This window comes from Mustela nigripes, chromosome 7, assembly GCF_022355385.1.
Source record: "Mustela nigripes isolate SB6536 chromosome 7, MUSNIG.SB6536, whole genome shotgun sequence".
Taxonomy (NCBI): Eukaryota; Metazoa; Chordata; class Mammalia; order Carnivora; family Mustelidae; genus Mustela; species Mustela nigripes.
This window is the reverse complement of record NC_081563.1, coordinates 12,428,993-12,453,815: the sequence shown is the minus strand read 5'-3', so window position 1 is coordinate 12,453,815 and position 24,823 is coordinate 12,428,993. Positions and strand designations below refer to the sequence as shown.

The 24,823-nt window shown below is 36.4% G+C and overlaps 1 non-coding gene across 1 annotated transcript; it reads left to right on the top strand.

The window, feature by feature from the left end:
- Positions 1 to 22,765: 22,765 nt before the first annotated feature.
- Positions 22,766 to 22,869, top strand: LOC132022907 (U6 spliceosomal RNA). The gene has a single exon (XR_009405794.1). It is a non-coding gene; the product is annotated as a U6 spliceosomal RNA (small nuclear RNA).
- Positions 22,870 to 24,823: the final 1,954 nt, after the last annotated feature.

Genomic DNA, 24,823 nt, shown 5'->3' with positions numbered 1-24,823 from the left:
TATGAAGGAAAGGAGGCTGTCTTAGTTGGGTTGGGCTATTAGACAGAATAGCATAGACTAAGTGGATTATACACAAATGGCATTTATTTCTCACAGTTCTGGAGGCTAGGAAGTCCAAGATCAAGGCATTGGCAGATTTGGTGTTTGTTAAAGGCCTGCTTTCTAGCAGATCGATGAAGCTCTCTTATGGTGTTTTCAGTAGGAGGTAGGAAGGAGGAGTTCTTCGAAGTGTCTTTTAAAAGGGCTCCACCCTCATGACCCAATGACCTTTCAAAAGACCCCATCTCCTAATTTCATCATAGTGGGAGTTGGGATTTAACAGGTAATTGAGAGGGAGGGCACGAAACAGTCTGTGATGAAAAGGCATTTTTGTTGCCAGCGTATTATAAATATTTTCGCTTGAAAATTATAAATATCCATTACTTTAAAAACTAATAAAAATACAATAAATATAGATCTGTTGAGAATCAGTACTGGGCTGAAGAAGCTGATAATAAAGATTATGAAATATTGGGAACCTTTTAAAAAGGTCTAGAATTATATTCTTTGATACTATTTAAATTAGAGCAAAATCTCAATGTGCTTTGAGCAAAGCTCTATATCGCTATGGAAGCAGACTTTATTATGGGTTCTATGATCCTTGCCTCAGCTGTCTATGCTGGGTCAGTATTCCTGCTTTCTACTCATTCAGTCTAGGACTTTGGACAAGTGATCCAAAATATCTTTGAGCAGTCAACCTAGACTTTACCGCTGTGAAGCTTCCCTTGCCTCTTTTAGGTGTTCTTTATTTGGGGGCCTGCCTTACTATACTCTTACTAAGTCATCTGATCCATGTAATTTTATCCCAGCCAGGAGAAGGGAAGGTAAAGCATCCAAACCTACATGTAATAACTTGCCAGTACCCTGACAACTGATGGGAGTGCTTATGGCCGATTTTATAAAATAAATATTGATTTCTACCCCTAATGATTAGAATAATTAATTACAGTTATGTCCACCCCACACCATGCATCTCTTTCCTTATCCAACAAAGGCAGAAATGAGAAAGTACATAGGCTTTGGAGTCTGCTTAAGGTCAAACACTTACTAGCTATATGACTTTTCTAGATCGAGCTAAAAATCTTCAAGGCAACATAATTGATGAAATTAAATGAGGAAGTTTTGTAAAATACCAGGCACAAAATTTTAACTAGTATCATTATTATTAATACCATTATTGTTAGTAGTAGCAGTAGATAATCAGTAGTATTTTCATGTCAGGGCTTAAGGGGCAACTTGGCCTTTAGATATATTATTTTCATCTCAAGTGACAAAGTTAGAGCATCTTTTTTCTATTTGTCATTTTATCATCATAGCACTCATCTTTCAATTTGTGATAATAAACAAAACCCAATTTATTTATTTATTTTTAAAGATTTATTTAATTAAATAAGTAATTTAGAGAGAGTGAGCAAAGGGGGAAGCAGAGGGAGTGTGAGAGAGACAATCCCAAGAAGACTCTGTGCTGAGTGTGGAGCCCCACGAGGAGCATGATCCCACAACCCTGAGATCATGACCAGAGCCACCCAGGAGCCCCAGCAATAACCAATTTATTAATGACCTAAAAGATGTTAAATGACTCTCCAAATGTCTTCAAAATGTCTCTATTTTATGTTTGTCATGAAAACCTCCAGACAACTCTTCCTCCTACATTTCTATCCGTTTAGGATGAGAGGACAAAGGAGCCACTTTAATATGGAATCAAATTCATCAAACTCTTGGGGCACCTGGGTGGCTCAGTCAGTTAAGAATCTACCTTTGCTCAGGTCATGATCCCAGGGTCCTGGGATCCAGCCCCATGCTGGGCTCCCTCTCAGCAGGGAGCTGCTTCTCCCTTTCCCCACTGCTCATACTATCTCTCTGTCTCTCCCTCAAATAAATAAATAAAATCTTAAAAAAAAAAAACAACCCAACAGATTCTTTCTGTGCACCTAATATAAAGTCCCATCATATCCCATCCCTAAATGTTTCCTCTTCTTCCTGGTGTTGCCTTGGGGAAGATGTCATTGAAAGAAGTTATTACCTGTGCCTTTCAAGGTTTTTTGGTTTTTTGTAGTCCTGATTTGCCTAGTTATCCCATTCTTTCCATGAGAAGTCAACCTCTTCACATGCAATCGCTTGCTTTGGCATGGGTATAATATTGAGTTAGAGCCTTCCAATTCATCATGTGATAAATAACCATAGTCATCTGTGAGATTTTGATATTCTTTATTATTCCATAAAGATTTTAGTTTCAAGATGAAAATATTTCATGCTTGAGAATTTAGGCTTTTTCTTTCTTCTGAACTTTTTCTTTCTCTTAACTGTGTATATAATCTCTTAAACTTCTATGTGTTAAAGCAAGTTCAATGGGAGTACACACAATTATTTAAAATTTTACTTATGAAAAACCAGACTAGTGTCTAATCTTTTAAGATCTACAAATAGAAAAACTTGCATGAACAAATCCAAGGGAGATTATTTAGATGGTATATCTGATAGTTACTGTAAACACATACTAATTTATTTCCCAAATATTCAGAGCCTCTGATAATCTTTGAAACACATCTAATTCGAGTTAAAAAGGCATTTTAATACTACTTCCCAGCATCTACTTTTTTCTGCCTATGCATGAAAAACGTCTTTTGAGAAAAATGACTTTTGTTGAACTTTGCAGGAAAGTCAGTTTTATAGAGATGATGGTCACAGGTTAGATAATTCAGTTATTTTGATTTGTGAATTTGGATTGTCAGTAGGTCAGGAGTAAGCATTAATGAGGAGATAACATTGTTTAGATAGGCTGAGATCATTAGGTTTGATGGTGAATGCAGGTTCCATATAGCTTTGATGACAGGGCAAAAGGGATAAAATACATCATTCAGCACATTGAAGTTGGCTTTTTTAAAATTCAAAATTGAAAATTTAGAAAGTATTGCTCCAAATGTGCTAAACTGAGCATTTGTCTGATTTGATGAATGAGTGCAGGATTCCTTCACTCATTTTATTTTCTCAAAGAATTGGTTTTGTAAGAAATCAGTGACACTTGTTTCTTATTTCTATTTCCAATAAATGGTCAAGAGGGCAAATCAAACAGGTAATGAGTAACTCTATGTATTTAGTGCTCTGCTATGCTCAACAGCATATGTTCAAGGGTTCCCCTCTTTTCTTCATTTGGAAAGATAAAACATATAAATATGGAAATAAAGTAATAATATAAGATAAGTGCTAATTGACTGATAGAGAGAAAAAGTACTTTCAGGAACGAGGTCAGAGGAAGGAGAACTAATCTAAGTCTGGGGTGGTCAGTTATACCTTCATAGAATTGGCATCTGATGTGGACTTTGGTTTAGAATTTTGATGAGTAGAAAGAAGGGGAAAAATATTTTTGGTGAAGGAAAAATATAAGTAGAACAAATTGGCTGGAGGATGCAGATTTATTTAAAGGAGTAGTAGAAGATAAGGTTTATGGCTGGGACGGGTTTTCAGTGCTACATTGAAGAGTTGAACATTTTGGGGGTATGCAAGTTGTTATACGGAGGATGATGTCATGTAACCATAGTGAGAAGTCTAAGAGGGGCTGGGGAATCTCAAAGAAAGAGAGATGTACTAGGGTGCTCTTTTTGGTAGTTTAGGATGGAGCTTGATGTGAGGTTCTGATCTTGAATAGTAGCAGTGGGAAGGAATAAGAAGTTTCTAAGTAAGAGCCCTGCCGAGGCTTTTGGGGTGGGGGTGGAGGTATGGGAGGAGGTGAAAAAGGAGGATTTATTAGAATATTGAAGTTGAGTAACCAGGGAAATGATGGAAGTGTGGAAGCTGAATGAATTACTAAGGAAAAGAAAAGTTTGTTCTTAGCTTTATGAATCTATGGTGAAGGTGAGTCTTTTTATGAAGAAAGATCTGATTGGCAATGAATGACATTAGAGCTTGGAAGAGACTACACTAATATTTTCAGAACTTGGATGAATAATATTTTAAATAATGTGATTCATATCATGTTTAAATGCCTGAATGGCTTCCTATTACACTTGTAATAAATTTCAAGCCGTATAATGAAATAATAATAATAATAATAAATAATAATAAATTTCAAGCCGTATAATGCCCCTGCCTCCTTTCTTACCACTCCAGCTTTTGCTCTCTGCATTCCAGTAACATTGATCTCCCTTTTCGTCCTTGAACATGCCAACTCTTTCTTATCTCTGAACCTTTTCATACTACTTGTCCCATTTTTCCTCTAGCCCTTCTTATGGCTCTCTTTCTCTTCTTTCAGGATTTAGTTGACAGGTCACCTCTTTAGAAATATCTTCTTTGGACCCCTTCCTAAGGTAACCAATTCCTTCTTTATCTAACCCCCTTCCTGCCTCACAGTTAGTCTTTGTCATATCACCATGTTTATGTTTATTTTTTATAGTACTTAACAGAGTCTGAAACTATCACAGAGCTGCAGAGTTACAAAGATTATTAAATAAGAAGACTGAAAATGTTTGTGCTTGAATTGAGAGACACATGTATACTCAAATCAGTAATCTGAGGTAGACTATGAGAAGTGACTCAGTAGGAAGAATGTTAATCTATGGCAGGAGGGATGTAGCTGGGATTTAGATGGCATACATGGAAGGAATTTCTATTTCTTGTCCTGGGTGATATTAACTTTAAAATAATTCATTTATTATTATTTTTTTTATTTATTAATTTTTTATTTTTTATAAACATATATTTTTATCCCCAGGGGTACAGGTCTGTGAATCACCAGGTTTACACACTTCACAGCACTCACCCAAGCACATACCCTCCCCAATGTCCATAATCCCACCCCCTTCTCCCAAACCCCCTCCCCCCAGCAACCCTCAGTTTTGTGAGATTAAGAGTCACTTATGGTTTGTCTCCCTCCCAATCCCATCTTGTTTCATTGATTCTTCTCCTACCCACTTAAGCCCCCATGTTGCATCACCACTTCCTCATATCAGGGAGATCATATGATAGTTGTCTTTCTCTGCTTGACTTATTTCGCTAAGCATGATACGCTCTAGTTCCATCCATGTTGTCGCAAATGGCAAGATTTCATTTCTTTTGATGGCTGCATAGTATGCCATTGTGTATATATACCACATCTTCTTGATCCATTCATCTGTTGATGGACATCTAGGTTCTTTCCATAGTTTGGCTATTGTGGACATTGCTGCTATAAACATTCAGGTGCACGTGCCCCTTTGGATCACTACGTTTGTATCTTTAGGGTAAATACCCAGTAGTGCAATTGCTGGGTCATAGGGCAGTTCTATTTTCAACATTTTGAGGAACCTCTATGCTGTTTTCCAGAGTGGCTGCACCAGCTTGCATTCCCACCAACAGTGTAGGAGGGTTCCCCTTTCTCTGCAAACATCTGGTTTATATGATTTTCTGTATCTTTGTATAATTATACAATAAAAATTATTACAAGTGATTGGGAAAACAAATGCAATGCTATAGTAGCAATTGGAAAGAAGACTACTTCCAGCTGTGGTGGTTGGAAAGAGGTCCTGGAGAGAGTGAAGTTTGGGCTGCAATGAACTTTGTGGACAAATGGAATTCCTTTAAGATGAGATGTGAGAGAGCGTTCTTGGCAGAGAGGAAGGAATAAATAAACTCTCAGAAATGGGAAAACCTGAAGTGTGTTTAGAGAATGGCAGTAGCTTAAATACGGTTCCTTGCAGTTGTCTTTGATGGAGGGGTGGGAAGCAGGAGTTGGAAAGATAGAGAGGGAGCATGGGGAATGTAAGGGACAATTTCTGGTAATTACTGAATATTCCTAACTCACAGTAGTCATCTTATAAATATTTTTTGAATAAATAAATTCCCTGTTAGACAGTACACAATCAGCTTAGTACCTAGGCTGATCTGAGTTTCCCTCTTGAGCAGAGAGAGTTGTCATATATTTCAGCCCACCACTGATGCATAGCAAGTGCCTGCAGAAAAGAGAAAGGAACAAATTTAAAATCAATGAGCAGCTGTTTATGCAAAGGACGGTAAAAATTGGGAGCTGTTAAAGACAAGATAAGTGTTATACATTAATTTCATTGGTAAAATTTTTCTTAAATTTTAAAATGTTTATATGTTTCATTATAAATCAGGAAGTGAGATAACTTGGAAATAAAGAACTTGGAAATAAAGAATCAGTGAATATTGAAATCAGAGACATCTGGGTGCATGGAAGAAGAAAAGTTTTGGGTAAAATTTGGATGGAATAAATTTGAAGTGAAGTGAACAGTTGAGTGAAATGGGAATTAGTGAGTGAGTGTCTGGTTGAGTAAGAAGAGTGCACAACTCCAGTATGGAAAAATAAAATACATTTGAATTAAACAGACTGAATTTTGAATCTTCTTCATCCAATGATTTGGGTAAGACACTTAACATTATTGAACTTCAGGTCACAAGGTTGTTAAGTTTAATGAAACATGGGATATAAAATATCTGGCACAATACCTAGTATCTTGTGGTTCTCAATAAGTATTGGTAACCCTCCACCATTTCTTCCACCTTCCCTTAGTATCATAACTACTGAGCTTCCACACTAAAGTTCCGTTAGTAAAATGCAGAACATTTTGATTCACAAAGTCAGATAGAATTTACTTCCTGGATATCCACCCTGGTGCCTGGATGTCTTTTCGTATTTGATCTGCGTAAAGACCAAATTCCATCTGGAGTTTATAAAACATCTTTCACTTGTCATTTTCAAACAGATTTTCTGCATGTGTCTACTACATGGCTTGAAAGCTGTAAGGAGGAATAAAATGGTGTAAATGGATTCCGAGGTGGTATATAGAGTTCCCCATTGCAATGAACAGGTTTTTGTTATTAAAATCACCAAAGCTTATAATGAAAATTACCAAATGGACTTTCCACAAAGAAGGAATAGTATGATTTTTATTAATATACTCAATTTCCTCATTTTTACTAACAGAATGAACTCAACATTCTTAGTATGAAAATTATGTTTCTTCCTTTCTGATTGAGGCTTTTGTTTCACCCTTATACATTTTTCAACTTTATTATTTACAAACTGTGTTTCATATTCTGTTCTAAATTTCACAGCTTCCATTAACCATGTATTGAGTAGTGAAGGTACTAATTCAAACTTGTCTCTGTGATTCAACATTCCTGTTTTCTTTCCACAACATGATGCTTTTTTTCCTTTTGTGTTCTCTACTAGATGCCTTTTTCTAATATACTCTCTGTACCTTCCCATATCTGTGCTTTTGTTCACAATATTCCCCCTGCCTAGAGCAGTTTTGTTCTTGCCTATTGTTCTATTTCTTTCGTAGCTCAAATGATATCTTTTCAGTGAAGCCTTTTATGATGCTTCCAGTTGGAATTTCAGTTCCTTTCTCTGTACTCCTGAAGTTCTATGGACTTTTATTATAGCACAGTATCCAACTTTGTTCTATTAGAGTTAATGACAGAGGTAGTAATTCATTCTTCTGAATATAAATTTTCCTCTTTTTAAAAGATTTTATTTATTTATTTGACACAGAGAAAGAGACAACAAGAGAGGGAATACAAGGAGGAAGAGTGGGAGAAGGAGAAGCAGGCTTCCCGCTGAGCAGGGATCCCAATGAGGGGCTCAATTGCAGGACTCTCGGATCATGACCTGAGCCAAAGGTAGAGGTTTAATGACTGAGACACCCGGGCACCCTCCCTTTTCTTTAATAATATGTAGAACTAATTTTTACCTGGGTTCATGACAGTCTGAAATCAAGCAATATTCTCAGCCAATATTCTCAAATAGAAATGGTCATATGAGTAAACTGTGGTTATTGGAATGCAAGTGGGAGTGTCATGTCACGTGCATTAAAGGAATCCTTAATGTGGGGGTGCTTGTCCCTCACCCCCTCCTGTTGACTGCAGTGTATCTCTCATCTCTGGAAATCAGACAGCTATATTGGTCCATCAGTTAAGATATGCTGAGAAAAAAGTAGGAACAGGGGAACAGCTTAGGTCCTTGATAATCATAAAACTATCTTACTAGTTATGGTCTATAGCTAGATTTCTTTTATGTATGAGAGAAGCTTCTATTTGTTTAGTTCATTTTAGTTTAGGGTTTCTGTTATTTGAATCTGAGTATGGTTTTCGTTGGTATAATTTTTATTATTCCTAGTCAGCCTCTCTTCTCCACCCCAATCTACCTTCCTCTCTCTGTTATGTTCAAGAGCTGAGGTTAGGAGCCATCTTTCATTCAATTTTCTAATTTGAATGAAACTATGTTAGAGGGTTAGACATTCATTCATTTATTCAATGTATTACTATATGTCAGGGACTGTGCTAAGCAAGAACAATTCAACCACACTCCCTGTCCTAGCAGAGCTCAAAATCTAATTGGGAAGACAGATTCTGAACAAGCAATGTTAATAGTGAATCTCAACATTTAAAAACATTTTTTTTAAGATTTTATTTATTTATTTGACAGACAGAAATCACAAGTAGGCAGAGAGGCAGGCATAGGGAGAGGGAGAGGCAGGCTCCCTGCTGAACAGAGAGCCTGATGCTGGGCTCGATCCCAGGACCCTGGGATCATGACCTGAGCTGAAGGCAGAGGCTTTATCCCACTGAGCCACCCAGGTGCCCCATGAATCTCAACATTTGCTCCACTTTATTTTTACTAGGATATTTAAAAGCTCCCGAGAACCATGTCACTCCTCTACCTCCTATCTATTAAACGAGAATCTCAGGTGATGGGGTCTGGACATCCATGTTTTAGGAGTTTACCATGTGATTTTAATGTACATTGAAACTAAGAGCCATTGAGTTAAATCAGCAGGAAAGCACAGCAATGACTTTGACCTAATTATTGTAACTACCATGTAAGAACTGTATCAATTTTCTGTCATTGCCATAACAAATTACCAAGAGACTTGGGTGTTGGTAATTTCAATGACTTAAAATAACAGAAAAAATTTTCCCTTACAGTTCTGGTGACCAGGCTTCTGAAATGTAAGCAGGGCCACACTACACTCCCTCTGGAGACTCTAAGGAGGAATCGTCCCTTGCTTCTAGCTTGTGGGGTTTGAAGAGTTCCTGGGTATCTTTGGCTTGTGGCCACATCACCCTATCGTCATGCCTCTATCTTCGTATCTATCATGTCCTCTTTCTCTTAGTAGGACACATGTCATTGCCATTAGGGACCACCCAGATAATCCAGGATGATTTCCTCATTTCAAGATCCTTAACATAAATCTTCAAAACCATTTTTTAAGTGAAGTAACACTCAAAGATTTTAGGAATTAGGGCAAGGTCATATTTTTCTGGAGTGACGACCATTCAACCCACTGCAAGGATCTGCTGTATACCAGGCACCAAAATAGCTTTCATGTGTTTATTCAAGTTTAATCCCAATACCAGATCCATGAGGTAACATTATCTAAATTTTACAGATCTCAAAATTCAGACTACTTAATTTTGTCCTTTTGATACTCTTTTTGGGTCCAATTTTTTTTTTTTTAAGATTTTTATTTATTTAATTGGCAGACAGAGATCACAAGTAGGCAGAGAGGCAGGCAGAGAAAGAGGAGGAAGCAGGCTCCCTGCTGAGCAGAGAGCCCGATGCGGGCCTCGATACCAGGACCCCTGGAATCATGACCTGAGGCGAAGGCAGAGGCTTTAACCCACTGAGCCACCCAGGCGCCCCCAATTTTTGGTTTTAAAAAAGAAGTTTACTATTAAAAAAGTCAATGTTATTCATGGAAGCGTTATGTAGTATGCTGGGTAAAAGATCAGCCTTTAAAAAGTGTTTGTATTTCTAGAATAATGTTGGTACTATTACACAAAGTGGGAAGTCTTGATGCATTTATTTTTGGGGGTGGAGGGGTGGAGGGGTAGTGGTTAATGACAATGCAGGAGATGTTTATACAATTAATTTTTCTTTAGTTATTGATATATTCTAGGTATTCCTCTTTTGAGTAAACATACAGAAATGTTTCTTATCAACTTGTGATTGTTTTCATTTTTGAAAAGCAAATAAGAAGATCACTGCTAAATGTTTCTCTTCTAGCTTGAGAAAATGGAAGAACCTTCTCATTGTACCTCAGTGTCTATTCTCTTTGATATTTAAGGCAGGCCTAAAAATATCTGTTTTGATGCTTTAATTTCTTTCATTGTGATTTCTTCCCAACAATGAAAACTGTTTACTTTGCACTGTATGCAGACAAATATGTAGATACTTGTAGATGTAATGTTTTCATTTTACTTTCTAAATTTTAATATCTAAAGATGATAGTTGATATTTCAGAAAGAACATGCGTTTTAGGATGAGACAGGTCTTATGTATCTTTTAATCCTACTCCAAGCACTTTCTAAAGAGGGGAAATAATACCTTCCTTGTAGGGCTGTGTAGTGAGATTATGTACATAAAAATACCTCACACAGTTGATACTTAGCAAATGTTAGTTACTCTCCCTCTGTATTTCTTTCTTTAAAGTGTTGATAATATTGGCTAATTTTGAATTGCCAGTAGAGACCATTTTTTTGCTCCATTCATAAGGAGACCTTGATTATTTGCATTAAAATCTATGATTCAATTTAAAAAGTATGTTGATAGAAAAGGTAAGAAATTATTATTATTAAATATAAAGATGACTATAAAAATTATTTTTATAATATGATCTCAAGGAACTCCATTGATTATTATGTAAGTAATTCTTAATGCATTTGTAATAGTGGTGACCTATGAATCTTTAACCCAAGCATCTCTCTACAGGTAAAAAACCTAAAAAAATTGCTATTTTATTAAGTTCACAAATTCAACACTTTAGAAAACCTTTGTCTCTTAGAAAATTTTACATATTTAGATGTACACAATAAATGATCTGGCTTATTATTTCAGAGAAAGATCAGAAAGGATAGAAACTAATTAAGAAGAATCATTAAAATAAAAAACACCCTTACATACCCAATAGCATATGAAAGAATGAAAATAAAAGCTTGGTACCTAATTAAAACTCATTCACTCTAATTATGTTTTAAACAGTACATAATTAAAATATGCTTACATTTAGTGTTCTGTTTTCTCAAAGTAAAATATGTTTTAAATAGGAAGTAAATAAAAATTTTGTTGGGCTGTTTTACTAAAGTGACTGCTCCAAGTCTAAAATTTTTTAGTGGGATGCCGAAGTGGCTCAGCTGGTTAAGCAACTGCTTTCAGCTCAAGTCATGTTAGTAAGGTTCTGGGATCAAGTCCCACATTTGGCTCCTTGCTCATCATGGAGCTTGCTTTTCCCTCTGCCGGCCACTCTCCCTGCCTGTGTGCGTGCGCTCTCTCTAACTGATTTAAATTTTTTTTTTAAATTTTTTTGGTAACTAAAGTACAGTTCGATTGGATTTTTAAAATACATAGCTTTCATTTAAAACAACCATGTAAATCTAATACCTCCCTCTGGGTTTGTTTATGAGATGTTTTAGATAGATGGACACTTTGGTTCTATGCTTTACAGTGAATCCATTATGGATTTGATGGCAATGGCCTCTCTCTCTCTAAAGTTTAGGTTTCTGGTTGTATATACCATCTGTGAAAATTTACCTGAGTGCCTCAAAATGCCCTAGGAGAGGACTGGCCTTCATAAGAATGTAAAATATATATTAACTTTTTGTTTTGCCACTTTCCCTGTTTATGCCATTTCTTTGAGCACACTCCTTTTTTTTTTTTTACTTATTTTATTTAAATTCGATTAGTTACCATATAGTGTATCATTAGTGTCAGATGTAGAGCTAAATAATTCATCAATTGCATACAATACTCAGGGCTGATGGTGTCATGTGCCCTCTTTAATGTCCATAACCCAGTTACATCATATATCTCCCCTCCAGCAACACTTAGTTTGTTTCTAATAGTTAAGAATCTCTTATGGTTTGTCTCCCTCTCTGATTTTGTCTTATTTTATTTATTTATTTAATTTATTTTTCCCTCTCTTCCCCTATGATCCTCTGTTATCTTTCTTAAATTTCACATATGAGTGAAACTGTATGATAATTGTCTTCCTCTGATTGACTTGAGCATAATACTCTCCAGTTCCATCCACATTTATGTAAATGGTAAGATCTCACCCTTTTTGATGCCTGAGTAATATTCCAGCAAATATAATATGATTATTATATATTATGTAAATGTATATATACATATATTTTTTTTACACACACACACACATACACACACATACTTATACACACACCATATCTTTTTTTTATATCTGTTGATTGACATTTGGGCTCTCTCCATAGTTTGGCTATTGTGGATATTGCTACTGTAAACATTGGAGTGCAGGGGTCCCTTTGGATCACTATATTTCTATCTTTGGGGTAAATACCTAGTAGTGCAATTTCTGGGTCATAAGGTAGCCCTATTTTTAGCTTCTTGAGGAACTTCTATACTGCTTCCTAGAGTAGCTATACCAGCTTGTATTCTTACCAAAGTGTAAGAGTGTTCCTCTTTTTCTGCATCCTTGCCAGCATATGTTGTTTCCTGACTTGTTAATTTTAGCCAATCTGACTGCTGAGCACACTTTTTTTCTTTTCCTCAGGCTACCGGTGTTCTGTGGCCAGCCCATCTTTTCTTGTCCCTGTGAGAAATGATTTACTCTTTTCTTTTTTCTTTTTATTCTTAAGACTATTTATTTGAGAGAGAGAGAGAAAAGAGAGAGAGTATAAACTGGGGTAGGGCATAGGGACAAGCACATTCCCTGGTGAGTGAGGAGCACACTGATCAATGGCAGGACTCTGAGATCAAGACCTGAGTTGAAGACAGACACTTAATTGACTGACTCACACCCAAGCATTCCTAAGCTAGAGAGCTTTAACTAAATACTTCAGGGGTCTCTTTGAAGGGCAAAGGGGGTTGCTGACAGAGATGGATTTCTGGTTTATCAACCTGCTCCAATCAAAATAACTTAGCTGCTGTCTGCTTTACGTCTTGTGCTTCTTGTGCTTTACTCCCTGTAAGATTTTGTTTAAAGAAAGATTTTAGCTGTTAAAGAGAAAGTTTTAAGCTATATTAATAAGACTCTGACTTCCATTGTGAAAATTTTTTTTAAAGATTTTATTTATTTGACAGAGAGAGATTACAAGTAGGCAGAGAGGCAGGCAGAGAGAGAGAGGAGGAAGCAGGCTCCCTGCCTAGCAGAGAGCCCAATGCGGGACTCGATCCCAGGACCCTGAGATCATGACCTGAGCTGAGGCAGAGGCTTAACCCACTGAGCCACCCCGGCAGCCCCTGTTGTGAAAAATTTTTGATAGAAAAATTAAAAAAAAATAATACAGTGAACATCCATATGTCATCCTTCAAGATTCAACAACAAACATTTTAGTCTCTTTGTAGAATCGTTTCAGAGAAAATTGTACATCTAAACAGTTCATCATGTGTTCTCACTTAGTCAAAATACTATTATTGCACCTAGAAAATTCTTAATTCTCCTATCTTACTTAGTGCTTAGTACATATTTAAAATTTTCCCAGCTATTCCCAAATGGCTATTATAACTAGGTTTTTGTTGTTGTTGTTTAAGATTTTATCTATTTATTGCGGATAGAGAGTGAGCACAAGTTTGGCAGGGTGGGGATGGGGGGCGGACAAAGGCAGAGGGAGAAGCAGATTCCCTGCTGAGCAGGGAGACCAACGTGGGGCTCCATCTTAGGACCCCAGGATCATGACTTAAGCTAAAGGCAGATGCTTAACCACCTAGTCACTCAGGTGCCCCTATAGCAGACTTTTTTGAATGCGAAGTCTACCAAATTTCTCGTCAAATTTTGGGTTATGTCCCTTTAGTGTGGAATATCATATCTCTCCCACACAAAATTTTATTTTTCATGACACTGAATTATTGAAGAGACTAGATCAGTTGCCTGGAAAGTAGAATGTATGCATTTAGGCTTGTCTGTTTATTTCCTATGATGTCCTTTAACTTGTTTCTTTATTCCCTGTATTTTCTATAACTGTAGATTAGGTTTAAAGTTTCAGTTAAATTCAATTAATCATTTTTGGCAGAGTTCTTCCCAAGTATACTGATCATATCAGGAGATATAAAATGTCACTATTAATAACTTAGATTTGATTATTTGGTTAAGGTGATAATCACAAGATCTTTCTATTGTAAAAGTAAGTTTTCCCTTTTGCAATTATTAGCTAATCTGAAGTGAGAAACTTCAGTATTGTGTGAATATTCTGCTTCCCATAAACTTTCCATGTAATGGTTTTAGCTTCCATTGATGATCCTTCACTGAATAATTTCTTCTAGTTACATTTTAAAACTATCATTCCATCTGTATTTATTACATATTGTTTTTCTGTAAAAAAAAAGTGTTTTCGTTAATCAATGACAATGGAATATTGTTCATCTTTAAAAAGTAATGTAAATGCTTAATTCTTTCCCTCCAGTTACCAATTTTCAGAGTAAAGAGAATAAAAGTTACTTCCGATGGAAGCAAGGGATTTCTTTTTTTCCTTCCTTTGTTCCTTCTTTTCCCTTCTCACTTTTTCATTTTTTAAATGTGTATCATATTGTTCTCATGGATTTTTATTTATTCAATACATTACAATTAACTACAGTTACTGATTTCGAGGCACAAGTTATCCTCTAATCTGCTCATCAGTAAAGAAAAACAAAACTGGAGGCATCATAATTCCAACTTCAAGTTATGTTACAAAGCTGTAGTCACCAAGACACTATGGTACTGGCACAAAAGCAGACAAATAGATCAGTGGAACAGAACAGAAAACCCAGAAATGGACCCACAACTATATGGTTAACTAAACCATAACTAAACCTTCCTGAAAAGCAGGAAGGACTCTCCAGGGTGGGGGGGGGGGAAGGTTGTCTCTTCCACAAGTAGTGTTGGGAAAACTGGACAGCAACACACAGAAGAATGAAACTGGACCACTTTCTTACACCATACCTGAAAATAAATTCAAAATGGATGAAAGAGTTATATGCAAGGCAGGAAACCATCAAAATCCTAAAGAACACAGGCAGCTCTTTGACCTTGGCCATAGCAAATTTTTACTAAACAGGTCTCCAGAGGCAAGGGAAACAAAAGCAAAAATGAACTACTGGGGTTTTATTAAGATAAAAAGCTTCTTCACAGGGTGCCTGGGTGGCTCAAAAGGTGGCTCAACTGAGCTGCCTTCAGCTCAGTTCATGATCCCAGGATCCTGGGATCGAGACCTGATGGTGCTCTCTGTTCAGCACTGAGCCTACTTCTCCTTCTCCCTGTGCCTGCCTCTCTGCCAACTTGTGCCTTCTCTCTCTCTCTCTCTCTCTCTCTGTCAAATAAATAAGTAAGTAAAATCTTAAGGAAAAAAAAAAACTTCATAGCAAAGGAAACAATCAACAAAACTAAAAGGCAGCCTATGGGATGAGAGAAGATATTTGCAAATGACATATCTGATAAAGGGTTTGTATCAAAAATCTATAAAGAACTTATTAAACTCAACACCCCCAAACCACAAAATCCAGTTAAAACATGTGCAGAAAACATGAACAGACATTTCTCCAAAGAAAACATCCAGATGGCCAACAGACACATGAAAAGATGCTCAACATTACTCATCATCAAGGAAATACAAATTGAAACCATGATGAAATAGCACCTCACACCTGTCAGAATGGCTAAAATTAACAACACAGGAAACAACAGATGTTGGTGAGGATGTGGAGAATGGAAACCCTCTTACACTGTTGGTGGGAATGCAAGCTGGTGCAGCCACTCTGGAGAACAATGTGGAGATTTCTCCAAAAGTTAAAAATAGAACACCCCGTTAATCCAGCAGTTGCACCACTAGATATTTACCCAAAAGATACAAAAGTACTGATTCAAAGGAACACGTACACCCTGATGTTTATAGCAGCATTTTTTAAAAAATGGTATAATGGAGCTTATAATTAAGTGTTAGTGTTTTATACAGAATCATTTTTCCCAGGGGAGAGGTACAAATCAGTTTTTTAAACTTTGGAACATAAAGAAGAGGAGGTTGGCTGCCTGTGGGAGATACTGTTTGGAATGCCAGCCAGCTGAAGTCAAGCCCCCTGGAGAGAATGTTGTTCAAGGCGCTTGAATATTGCTTATCAAGATGAAAGATCAACACTTAGACTTAAACTGAGGGGTGCAATGAGGAGTGGGTATAGTAACATTATCCGTGGTAGCTGAAGTATGGAAAGAACCCAAATGTCCACTGACTGATGAATGGATAAAGAAGATATGAGTGAATGGAATATTACTAATCCATCAAAAAGAATGAAATCTTTCCATTTGCAACAGTGTAAATGGAGCTAGAGTGTGTTATGCTAACTGAAATAAGTCAGAGAAAGAGAAAAGCCATATGATTTCACTCATATGTGGAATTTAAGAAACAAAACTGATAGACATAAGGGAAGGGGAGAAAAAGAGAGGGAAGCAAATCATAAGAGACTCTTAACTATGGAGAACAAATTGAGGGTTGATGGAGGGAGGTGAGTGGGGAATAGGCTAGACGGTGATAGTATTAAGGACGGCACTGCGATGAGCACTGAGTATTGTATGCTAAGTGATGGATCACTAAATTCTACTCCTGAAACCAATATTACACTATACATTAACTAACTAGAATTTAAATAAAATATTAAAAAAAAGGAGATTGCTATGATGGGCTGTCATGCTATATTTGGGCTGTCATGCTATATTTGAACATGATTTTGCAAATAAGTGTTGGGAATTTAAGTTAAAACTTAAGATTTAAGTTTTTAAGATGAACTTAAATTTAAAATATAAGTTAAAACTGAGAAAGTTGTTCAAGATACATTATTTTTCAGTCAACCTCCAGGCTTCAAGAAAAATGGTAAGTATGTCTTCCTTAAATGTATTAATAGCTAAAAACGATTATCTTCCCTCTGCATTCAAAGGTATATAGTCTCAGGGTTTTTGTCTTTGTTACTATAATTCAGAATGCCTTAGGTTATAATAGGTTTAATTGAAGTGAAACAAAATCTTGAACTCTTTGTTTGAATAAAAATTCTGTATTTATGGTATCTTTGTGACATGTATATATAAAAGAGAGGAAAGGGAATTCCAAAAGTGCTCTTCCAGCTAAAAAAAGAAACCTTACAACTATTTATACTTTCAGGAAACAAGAATGCTAATTTGGGTATTATTATAAGGGCAAATAATCATTGAAATGTTGAAAAATGATCAGAATTGAAAGTCTGGAGCATTAATAGGTTGTGTTTCTCAGGGCAGAACAATAATCTCTAAAGTACCGGTGTTCTAAAGACCCCTTTGTATAAATAACACTTTGAAGGACAGTTTCAATAACCTAACACAGAACAGATTACACTTTTTAACATGTATTTCATAGGAATACAAGATCAACACTTCTGTAGATACTGTTTTCTATTCACCATTTTATCAGAACTATCTATATGAGGTAGAATTATACATACATATATGTATGTGTGTATATATATGTATATATATATATTTTTTTTCCCCTACAACTGTAGAGAGAGAGACATTTTATCCTTTCCATATTTCTGAAATTTCTTACCAGCATTTTGGAGTACATGCAATTTCAAATCTTAGCACTGTGATATCAACACATAGCACCAAGAGGACAGAGAAAAATTGGCCTAAGAATATTACAATTTAAAATGTCAAAAGGAGGAGCGCCTGGGTGGCTCAGTGGGTTAAGCCTCTGTCTTCAGCTCAGGTCATGATCTCAGGATCCTGGGATCAAGCCCCACATCAGGCTCTCTGCTTAGCAGGGAACCTGCTTCACCCTCTCTCTGCCTGCCTCTCTGCCTACTTGTGATTCTCTCTTTGTCAAATAAATAAATTAAAAATCTTTTAAAAAAATAAATAAAATGTCAAAAGGAAAAGGCAAAGAAAATTTATACAAAGGGAACAATGAGATGTCTAATGTTTTATATGCACAGTTCTTTTCTTTGTTGATTGTGATCAACATTCCCTCAAAGTTGGATCTGTGTAATCTCTCCTAAATACCTTATTGCAGCACAATGCTCAGTATCCCAGCAAGTATGTTTGTTATGCATCCTTTTAAGGCTGCGTTGCTTGTAGCATTTCATAAGCAGTCCTTCTACATGTAAATGAACACTACCCTGTTTATTTTATTTTGTATTTCTTATTTCCCTACAAGGCCACCCGCTGATATAAGTAAGTTCTGAGCCTCCAAGCAGTGTGACTTGCCAACTTTCTTTTGTATGGGACTTGATAAATCATGGATCACTTTAAATGGACTAGGAATACAGTTGGAGAGCTCCTTAGGAGGACTGAAAATATCCATCCTTTGATGGCTGATGTGAAATTCCAAGTCATTCTCTCAGGGGTGACCAGGTTAGAGAAGCAGTCCTGGTATTTCTCTGTTGTTTTAAAAGGTTGGTTGGGTTCTTGAGCTCTCCAATAGAGCAGGAAACTCTGTAGGATGAGTATGTTGTTCTCTGAGATCATTTTGCCTCAGCTCTTTCGCAAGGAGGATGAAACTCCCTTGTGGATCTTTGGAGGCTAAAGAATTGCAAAGTTTTAAAACTTCGAGTTTTGTAGAGAAACAAAGTTGAGATAAACATTACATTTTATTGCAACATTGGATATAGTTACTAATGCTGGTTTTCAAAAACAATTTCTTCATTTTTTTTTCAAAAAATAGTTCAGAGACAACAGTCACTAAGCATAAGTCAGTCACTCCTGCTTTGTTTGGGGCTAAGTGGGAAACTACTAATTCTGCAAATATTAATTCATTCCTCTATTGTGGACAGACAGTTTAGGAAAGGAAATATTCCCCTACAGAAGGAGGACTGTCACCTTCGTTGAAAGACACTGTTGTCACAGAGATTTCTTTTTCAGTGCTACATGCCACGGAGAGCAGACCCAGCATCTAGGAACGTTTAAGGAATGTGTTGTTGCTGTATCTTTGCCATAGAAATAGAAAGAGTAGCAGTAACTAGGTACAGGTATAGTAACTGTGGTACAGTTCCACATTGTGTGATACAGTTCTGGAAAGAAAGTTCTTTCTTTCGTACACTTGATGCTCAGTGATCAAGTTAATAAGGTAAGATGAGAGGGTACAGTCGCTAAAAGTTTTTAGAGTGCTCCCTGAAACACCCTGCTACTTTTGGTTTTTAGAAGCATTTGTAAATTGAGGCTTTTACACTGATAGGAGAGAGGGGTTAACAATCCTGCTCAGGCCCTTTATTGTGTGACAGTTCCCAAGTAAGGATGTCTTTTTTAATGAGAGAGGAGTCAAATCAGTTCTTGGAAGAAACAGGTAAGAACAATAGTTGGGATTAAATCTCTTTTCTCCCTTTCTCCCTTTCTTTCTTTCTTTCTTTCTTTCTTTCTTTCTTTCTTTCTTTCTCTCTCTCTTTCTTTCTTTCTTTCTTTCCTCCTTTCCTCCTTCCTTCCTTCTTTCCTTCCTCTTTCTCTTCTTTCTTTCCTTCCTTCCTTCCTTCTTTTCTAAACAATAGAATGCTGAAGTGATGTGATACATGAAAACTAAAGTAGGACTTGTTAGGGAAAAATAGTTACCAGCATGGCACTCCTTTTAATGAATATGTAGGTTGAATGCTCCTTCCTTGGATAGTGATGGTCTTATATAGACTAATTTTGGAATTTTCGAACAACTTTGATACAAGTGTTGAATTTCTATTTAGCATTAGTTTTGGGTTGCCAGATTTCTAAAGGGTCTCACACCTCTATAAGTTGCTTTATATTGTTTGTTATCTTGGGTCTCTACTCAACTGAATAAAATGGAGTTGGTTCCTTTGTCTAGAGAGAAAAAAACTGATTAGTAGCAAGAAACCTATTACCGTTGGAGGCTTAAATCTAAGACAGGTCTTGATGCTTGACTATATACGAAGAGTCAGCAGGATGTGATGAAAACCTTTCAGTGACATTCTAGTGATATCATTTCCTAAAACCTTGAGTGAACTCAGTTATGTTTTGATGTGATAACATTCTTTGTTCAGGGCTACTGGTAGAGATTCTTGTATTGTGAATGGAATATCTTCATATGACTTATTAGCGTTTTGCAATAATAAAGCACAATTTAATGAAGTATTTAAAGGTTTTTCCCATGAGTGGTCTCTAGGAAAGTCATCAGAAGTACCATAGAGGATTCATTAATAATTTATGTGTGATGTTCCTAGTCCTCTTTTTACTGTAGAGCACATGTTCCTAAAGACTTTGAACAGTGCATCTGATCACTTCAGTTCTGTGTCTGCACAAACTTTAGTCAGTTTATGTTTTCAAGATTCACTTTAATATTCTGCTACCCATGGTTGTGGAGAATAAAATCATGGATGAATCTAGGACTTCACACACTTCCTTTACAATCTATCTTCAAGCTGCATCCCCTGACAACTTTTTCAAATTTTTAAAAAAATATTTTATTTACTTATTTGACAGACAGAGAGAGATCACAAGTAGGCAGAGAGGCAGGCAGAGAGAGAGAGGGAAACAGGCTTCCTGCTGAGCAGAGAACCAATGCAGGGCTTGATCCCAGGACCCTGAGATCATGAGATCATGACATGAGCCGAAGACAGAAGTTTAACCCACTGAACCACTCAGGCAACCCCCCATCCCTAACAACTTTTTTTTTTTTTTTTAATATTTTATTTATTTATTTGACAGACAGAGATCACAAGTAGGCAGAGAGGCAGGCAGAGAGAGAGGAAGGGAAGCAGGCTCCCTGCCGAGCAGAGAGCCAGATGCGGGGCTGTTCCCTGAACCCTGGGATCTGGCCTGAGCCGAAGGCAGAGGCTTTAACCCACTGAGCCATCCAGGTGCCCCCCCCACCCCCCCGCCCCCCAACAACTTTTAATAGCAAGTAATCCAACCACGGGACAAGGTCCTTTAGAAGTATCTTGCTGATAGTCTTTATGTCAGCTCTTTCACACTGTAAAAATACACATATAATAACAAAATTGGTTGCACAGGAACATTAAAAAATGTGAACAAAATCAATTACTTTCAAAGGAAAGTTAAGCCTGCTTCTTTGTTTTTAGAACTTTCTTACAACGAATACCTAAGAAATAGGACAGATTTCATAATGCATTCAAGCAATGCTGGAAAAATTTGGACCATACTAACTATGATAAATATTCTTAACATTCTTTTTTGTATTTGTATCCATACACATGAATTACGGAGCAAAAGGAGAGAGTCTTTGTCTTACTAAGTGGCTGTGAAGTGCTAAAAATAATCTATAGGTAAGGACTGCCTGGGTGGCTCAGTGGGTTAAGCCTCTGCCTTCAGCTCAGGTCATGATCTCAGGATCCTGGGATGGAGTCCCACATTAGGCTCTCGCTAGGCAGGGGGGCTGCTCCTTCCTCTCTCTCTCTACTTGTGATCTCTCTCTGTCAAATAAATAAAATCTTTTTGTTTTTTAAAAAAATCTATACGTAAAAGACCTTGAGTGCATTAGCTTTAAAAATCAATGCTGTAAAGATCATACACACACACACAATTAAAGATTATATTATATATTATAATCTTATTTATTATATATAAATAAATATATAAATTATATAATATAAAGTTTAATTTTCTCTCTTATTTATATATATAATATACATATTCAATATTCTGACCTTATTTTGAATGACAATATCCAGATGAGTTGACAAAGTGGAACTGTTAGTTGTCAAAGATAAAATTTTCTGAGAATAGAGAATAACCACTGCTCTAGTTGCAAAATTAGTTAGAAAAGACACGTTTTCTAACAACCAAGGAGAAGCAAAGATTGCTCTGTGAAACTAATGAAAACTTAAGCCTTGACGTCTCTCAGCCCTGTGTGGAATGTAAAAACCTTAAAATATTTCAGCTGCTTTAGAACTGAGCAGTCATTATTTTTACAATTGTTCATACAGTCTTGAGCTACCACCAATGCACAATAATGGGCAAGAGTAAATGTGAGTGAACCTTTGAGAGGTAAGAGAAACACTCTGGGGAACATAAAGTGTTCTCCTCGTTGGACAACCTGCTCAGAGGGCAAAGAGGAAATTTTGCTAATTCATATGCAATCATTTATTAACTCCTAGCCAGAGACTGGTTTTATTTCTTCAGAGCTACAGGTTTTCTTTTCTTATTACACAAAAAATTTAAAATTAATTTTAATATAAATTAAATTGAATTATACACATGTATACAATGCAATCATATTAAATACTATATTTAAATGATATGATTTGAGCTTCAACACAATTATTTTATCAAGCACTTTTTAAAGAAAATATTTATCATGTTTCGATTTTGCCATCTTGGCTTCAGTGTTACAGAGAATGAACATGTTCCTACATTGCAAAGACTACACATAGGGATTGCATGGTAGCTCTTCATACTCCTCCTTTTTCTCATATTTACTTTCTATAGTTCCTTTGTCCTTATATCTTTTTCATTTATTTCCACTTTTTTTGTTTTCTTTATGACACTGATTTGCTTTTAAATTCCTCACACAGATACAAAAATTACAAGCACTAATTGCAAAATAATTAAAAATAATTAAATAAAACAGCATGTTTTGTGTTGGAAATCTGAATTGTTTTACCTTATCTTATAACCAATTCTACAACATTAAAAAAAAATCTGTGTGTTGACAATGTAGCTGTTTTTCTGTTGTAATAAATTTCAGGATTAAGTTCTATTTTTCTTATTGATTTAATATCTGTGAACATTGATTTTAAATACTAGATATTAGAGTCCTTATAAAAGAAATATATATGTGATTATTAAAAAATGGATGTCTTGTGCTTGCTTCGGCAGCACATATACTAAAATGGGAATGATATAGAGATTAGTATGGCCGTCATGCAAAGATGACATGCAAATTTGTGAAGCAGTCCATATTTTAAAAAAAATGTATGCCCTGACTTATGAATCTTAAAGTGAAATTAAATTCTCCAAATGGTCTATGATAAATCATTAATATAATCAAGGGAAACAATCTTAAGAAATGTATTATTGAAAATATATTCCCCAAAACACAATATACCATGTATGTTTGTCTTATTAATTTAAATATTATGACACACATTTCATTTTCCAGCTCTTAGTTTTATTTTTATTTATTTATTTATTTTTAATTTTTTATAAACATATAATATATTTTTATCCCCAGGGGTACAGGTCTGTGAATCACCAGGTTTACACACTTCATAGCACTCACCAAAGCACATACCCTCCCCCATGTCCATAACCCCACCCCCCTTCTCCAAGCCTCCTCCCCCCAGCAACCCTCAGTTTGTTTTGTAAGATTAAGAGTCACTTATGGTTTGTCTCCCTCCCAATCCCATCTTGTATCATTTATTCTTCTCCTACCCACTTAAGCCCCCATGCTGCATCACCACTTCCTCATACCACGGAGATCATATGATAGTTGTCTTTCTCCACTTGACTTATTTCGCTAAGAATGATACGCTCTAGTTCCATCCATGTTGTCGCAAATGGCAAGATTTCATTTCTTTTGATGGCTGCATAGTATGCCATTGTGTATATATACCACATCTTCTTGATCCATTCATCTGTTGATGGACATCTAGGTTCTTTCCACAGTTTGGCTATTGTGAACATTGCTGCTATAAACATTCGGGTGCACGTGCCCCATTGGATCACTACGTTTGTATCTTTAGGGTAAATACCCAGTAGTGCTATTGCTGGGTCATAGGGCAGTTCTATTTTCAACATTTTGAGGAACCTCCATGCTGTTTTCCAGAGTGGTTGCACCAGCTTGCATTCTCACCAACAGTGTAGGAGGGTTCCCCTTTCTCCGCATCCTCACCAGCATCTGTCATTTCCTGACTTGTTAATTTTAGCCATTCTGACTGGTGTGAGGTGGTATCTCATTGTGGTTTTGATTTGTATTTCCCTGATGCCAAGTGATATGGAGCACTTTTTCATGTGTCTGTTGGCCATCTGGGTGTCTTCTTTGCAGAAATGTCTGTTCATGGCCTCTGCCCATTTCTTGATTGGATTATTTGTTTTCTGGGTGTTGCGTTAGCTAAGTTCTTTATAGATTTTGGACACTAGTCCTTTATCTGATATGTTGTTTGCAAATATCTTCTCCCATTCTGTCAGTTTCTTTTGGTTTTGTTAACTGTTTCCTTTGCTGTGCAAAAGTTTTGATCTTGATAAAATCCCAATAGTTCATTTTTGCCCTTGCTTCCCTTGCCTTTGGCGATGTTCCTAGGAAGATGTTGCTGCCGCTGAGGTCGAAGAGGTTGCTGCCTGTGTTCTCCTCAAGGATTTTGATGGATTCCTTTCTCACATTGATGTCCTTCATCCATTTTGAGTCTATTTTTGTGTGTGGTGTAAGGAAATGGTCCAATTTCATTTTTCTGCATGTGACTGTCCAATTTTCCCAACACCATTTATTGAAGAGACTGTCTTTTTTCCATTGGTCATTCTTTCCTGCTTTGTCGAAGATTAGTTGACCATAGAGTTGAGGGTCTATTTCTGGGCTCTCTATTCTGTTCCATTGATCTATGTGTCTGTTTTTGTGCCAGTACCATGCTGTCTTGATGATGACAGCTTTGTAATAGAGCTTGAAGTCTGGAATTGTGATGCCACCAACTTTGGCTTTCCTTTTCAATATCCCTTTGGCTATTCGAGGTCTTTTCTGGTTCCATATAAATTTTAGAATTATTTGTTCCATTTCTTTGAAAAAGATGAATGGTACTTTGATAGGAATTGCATTAAGTGTGTAGATTGCTTTAGGCAGCATAGACATTTTCACAACATTTATTCTTCCAATCCAGGAGCATGGAACATTTTTCCATTTCTTTGTGTCTTCCTCAATTTCTTTCATG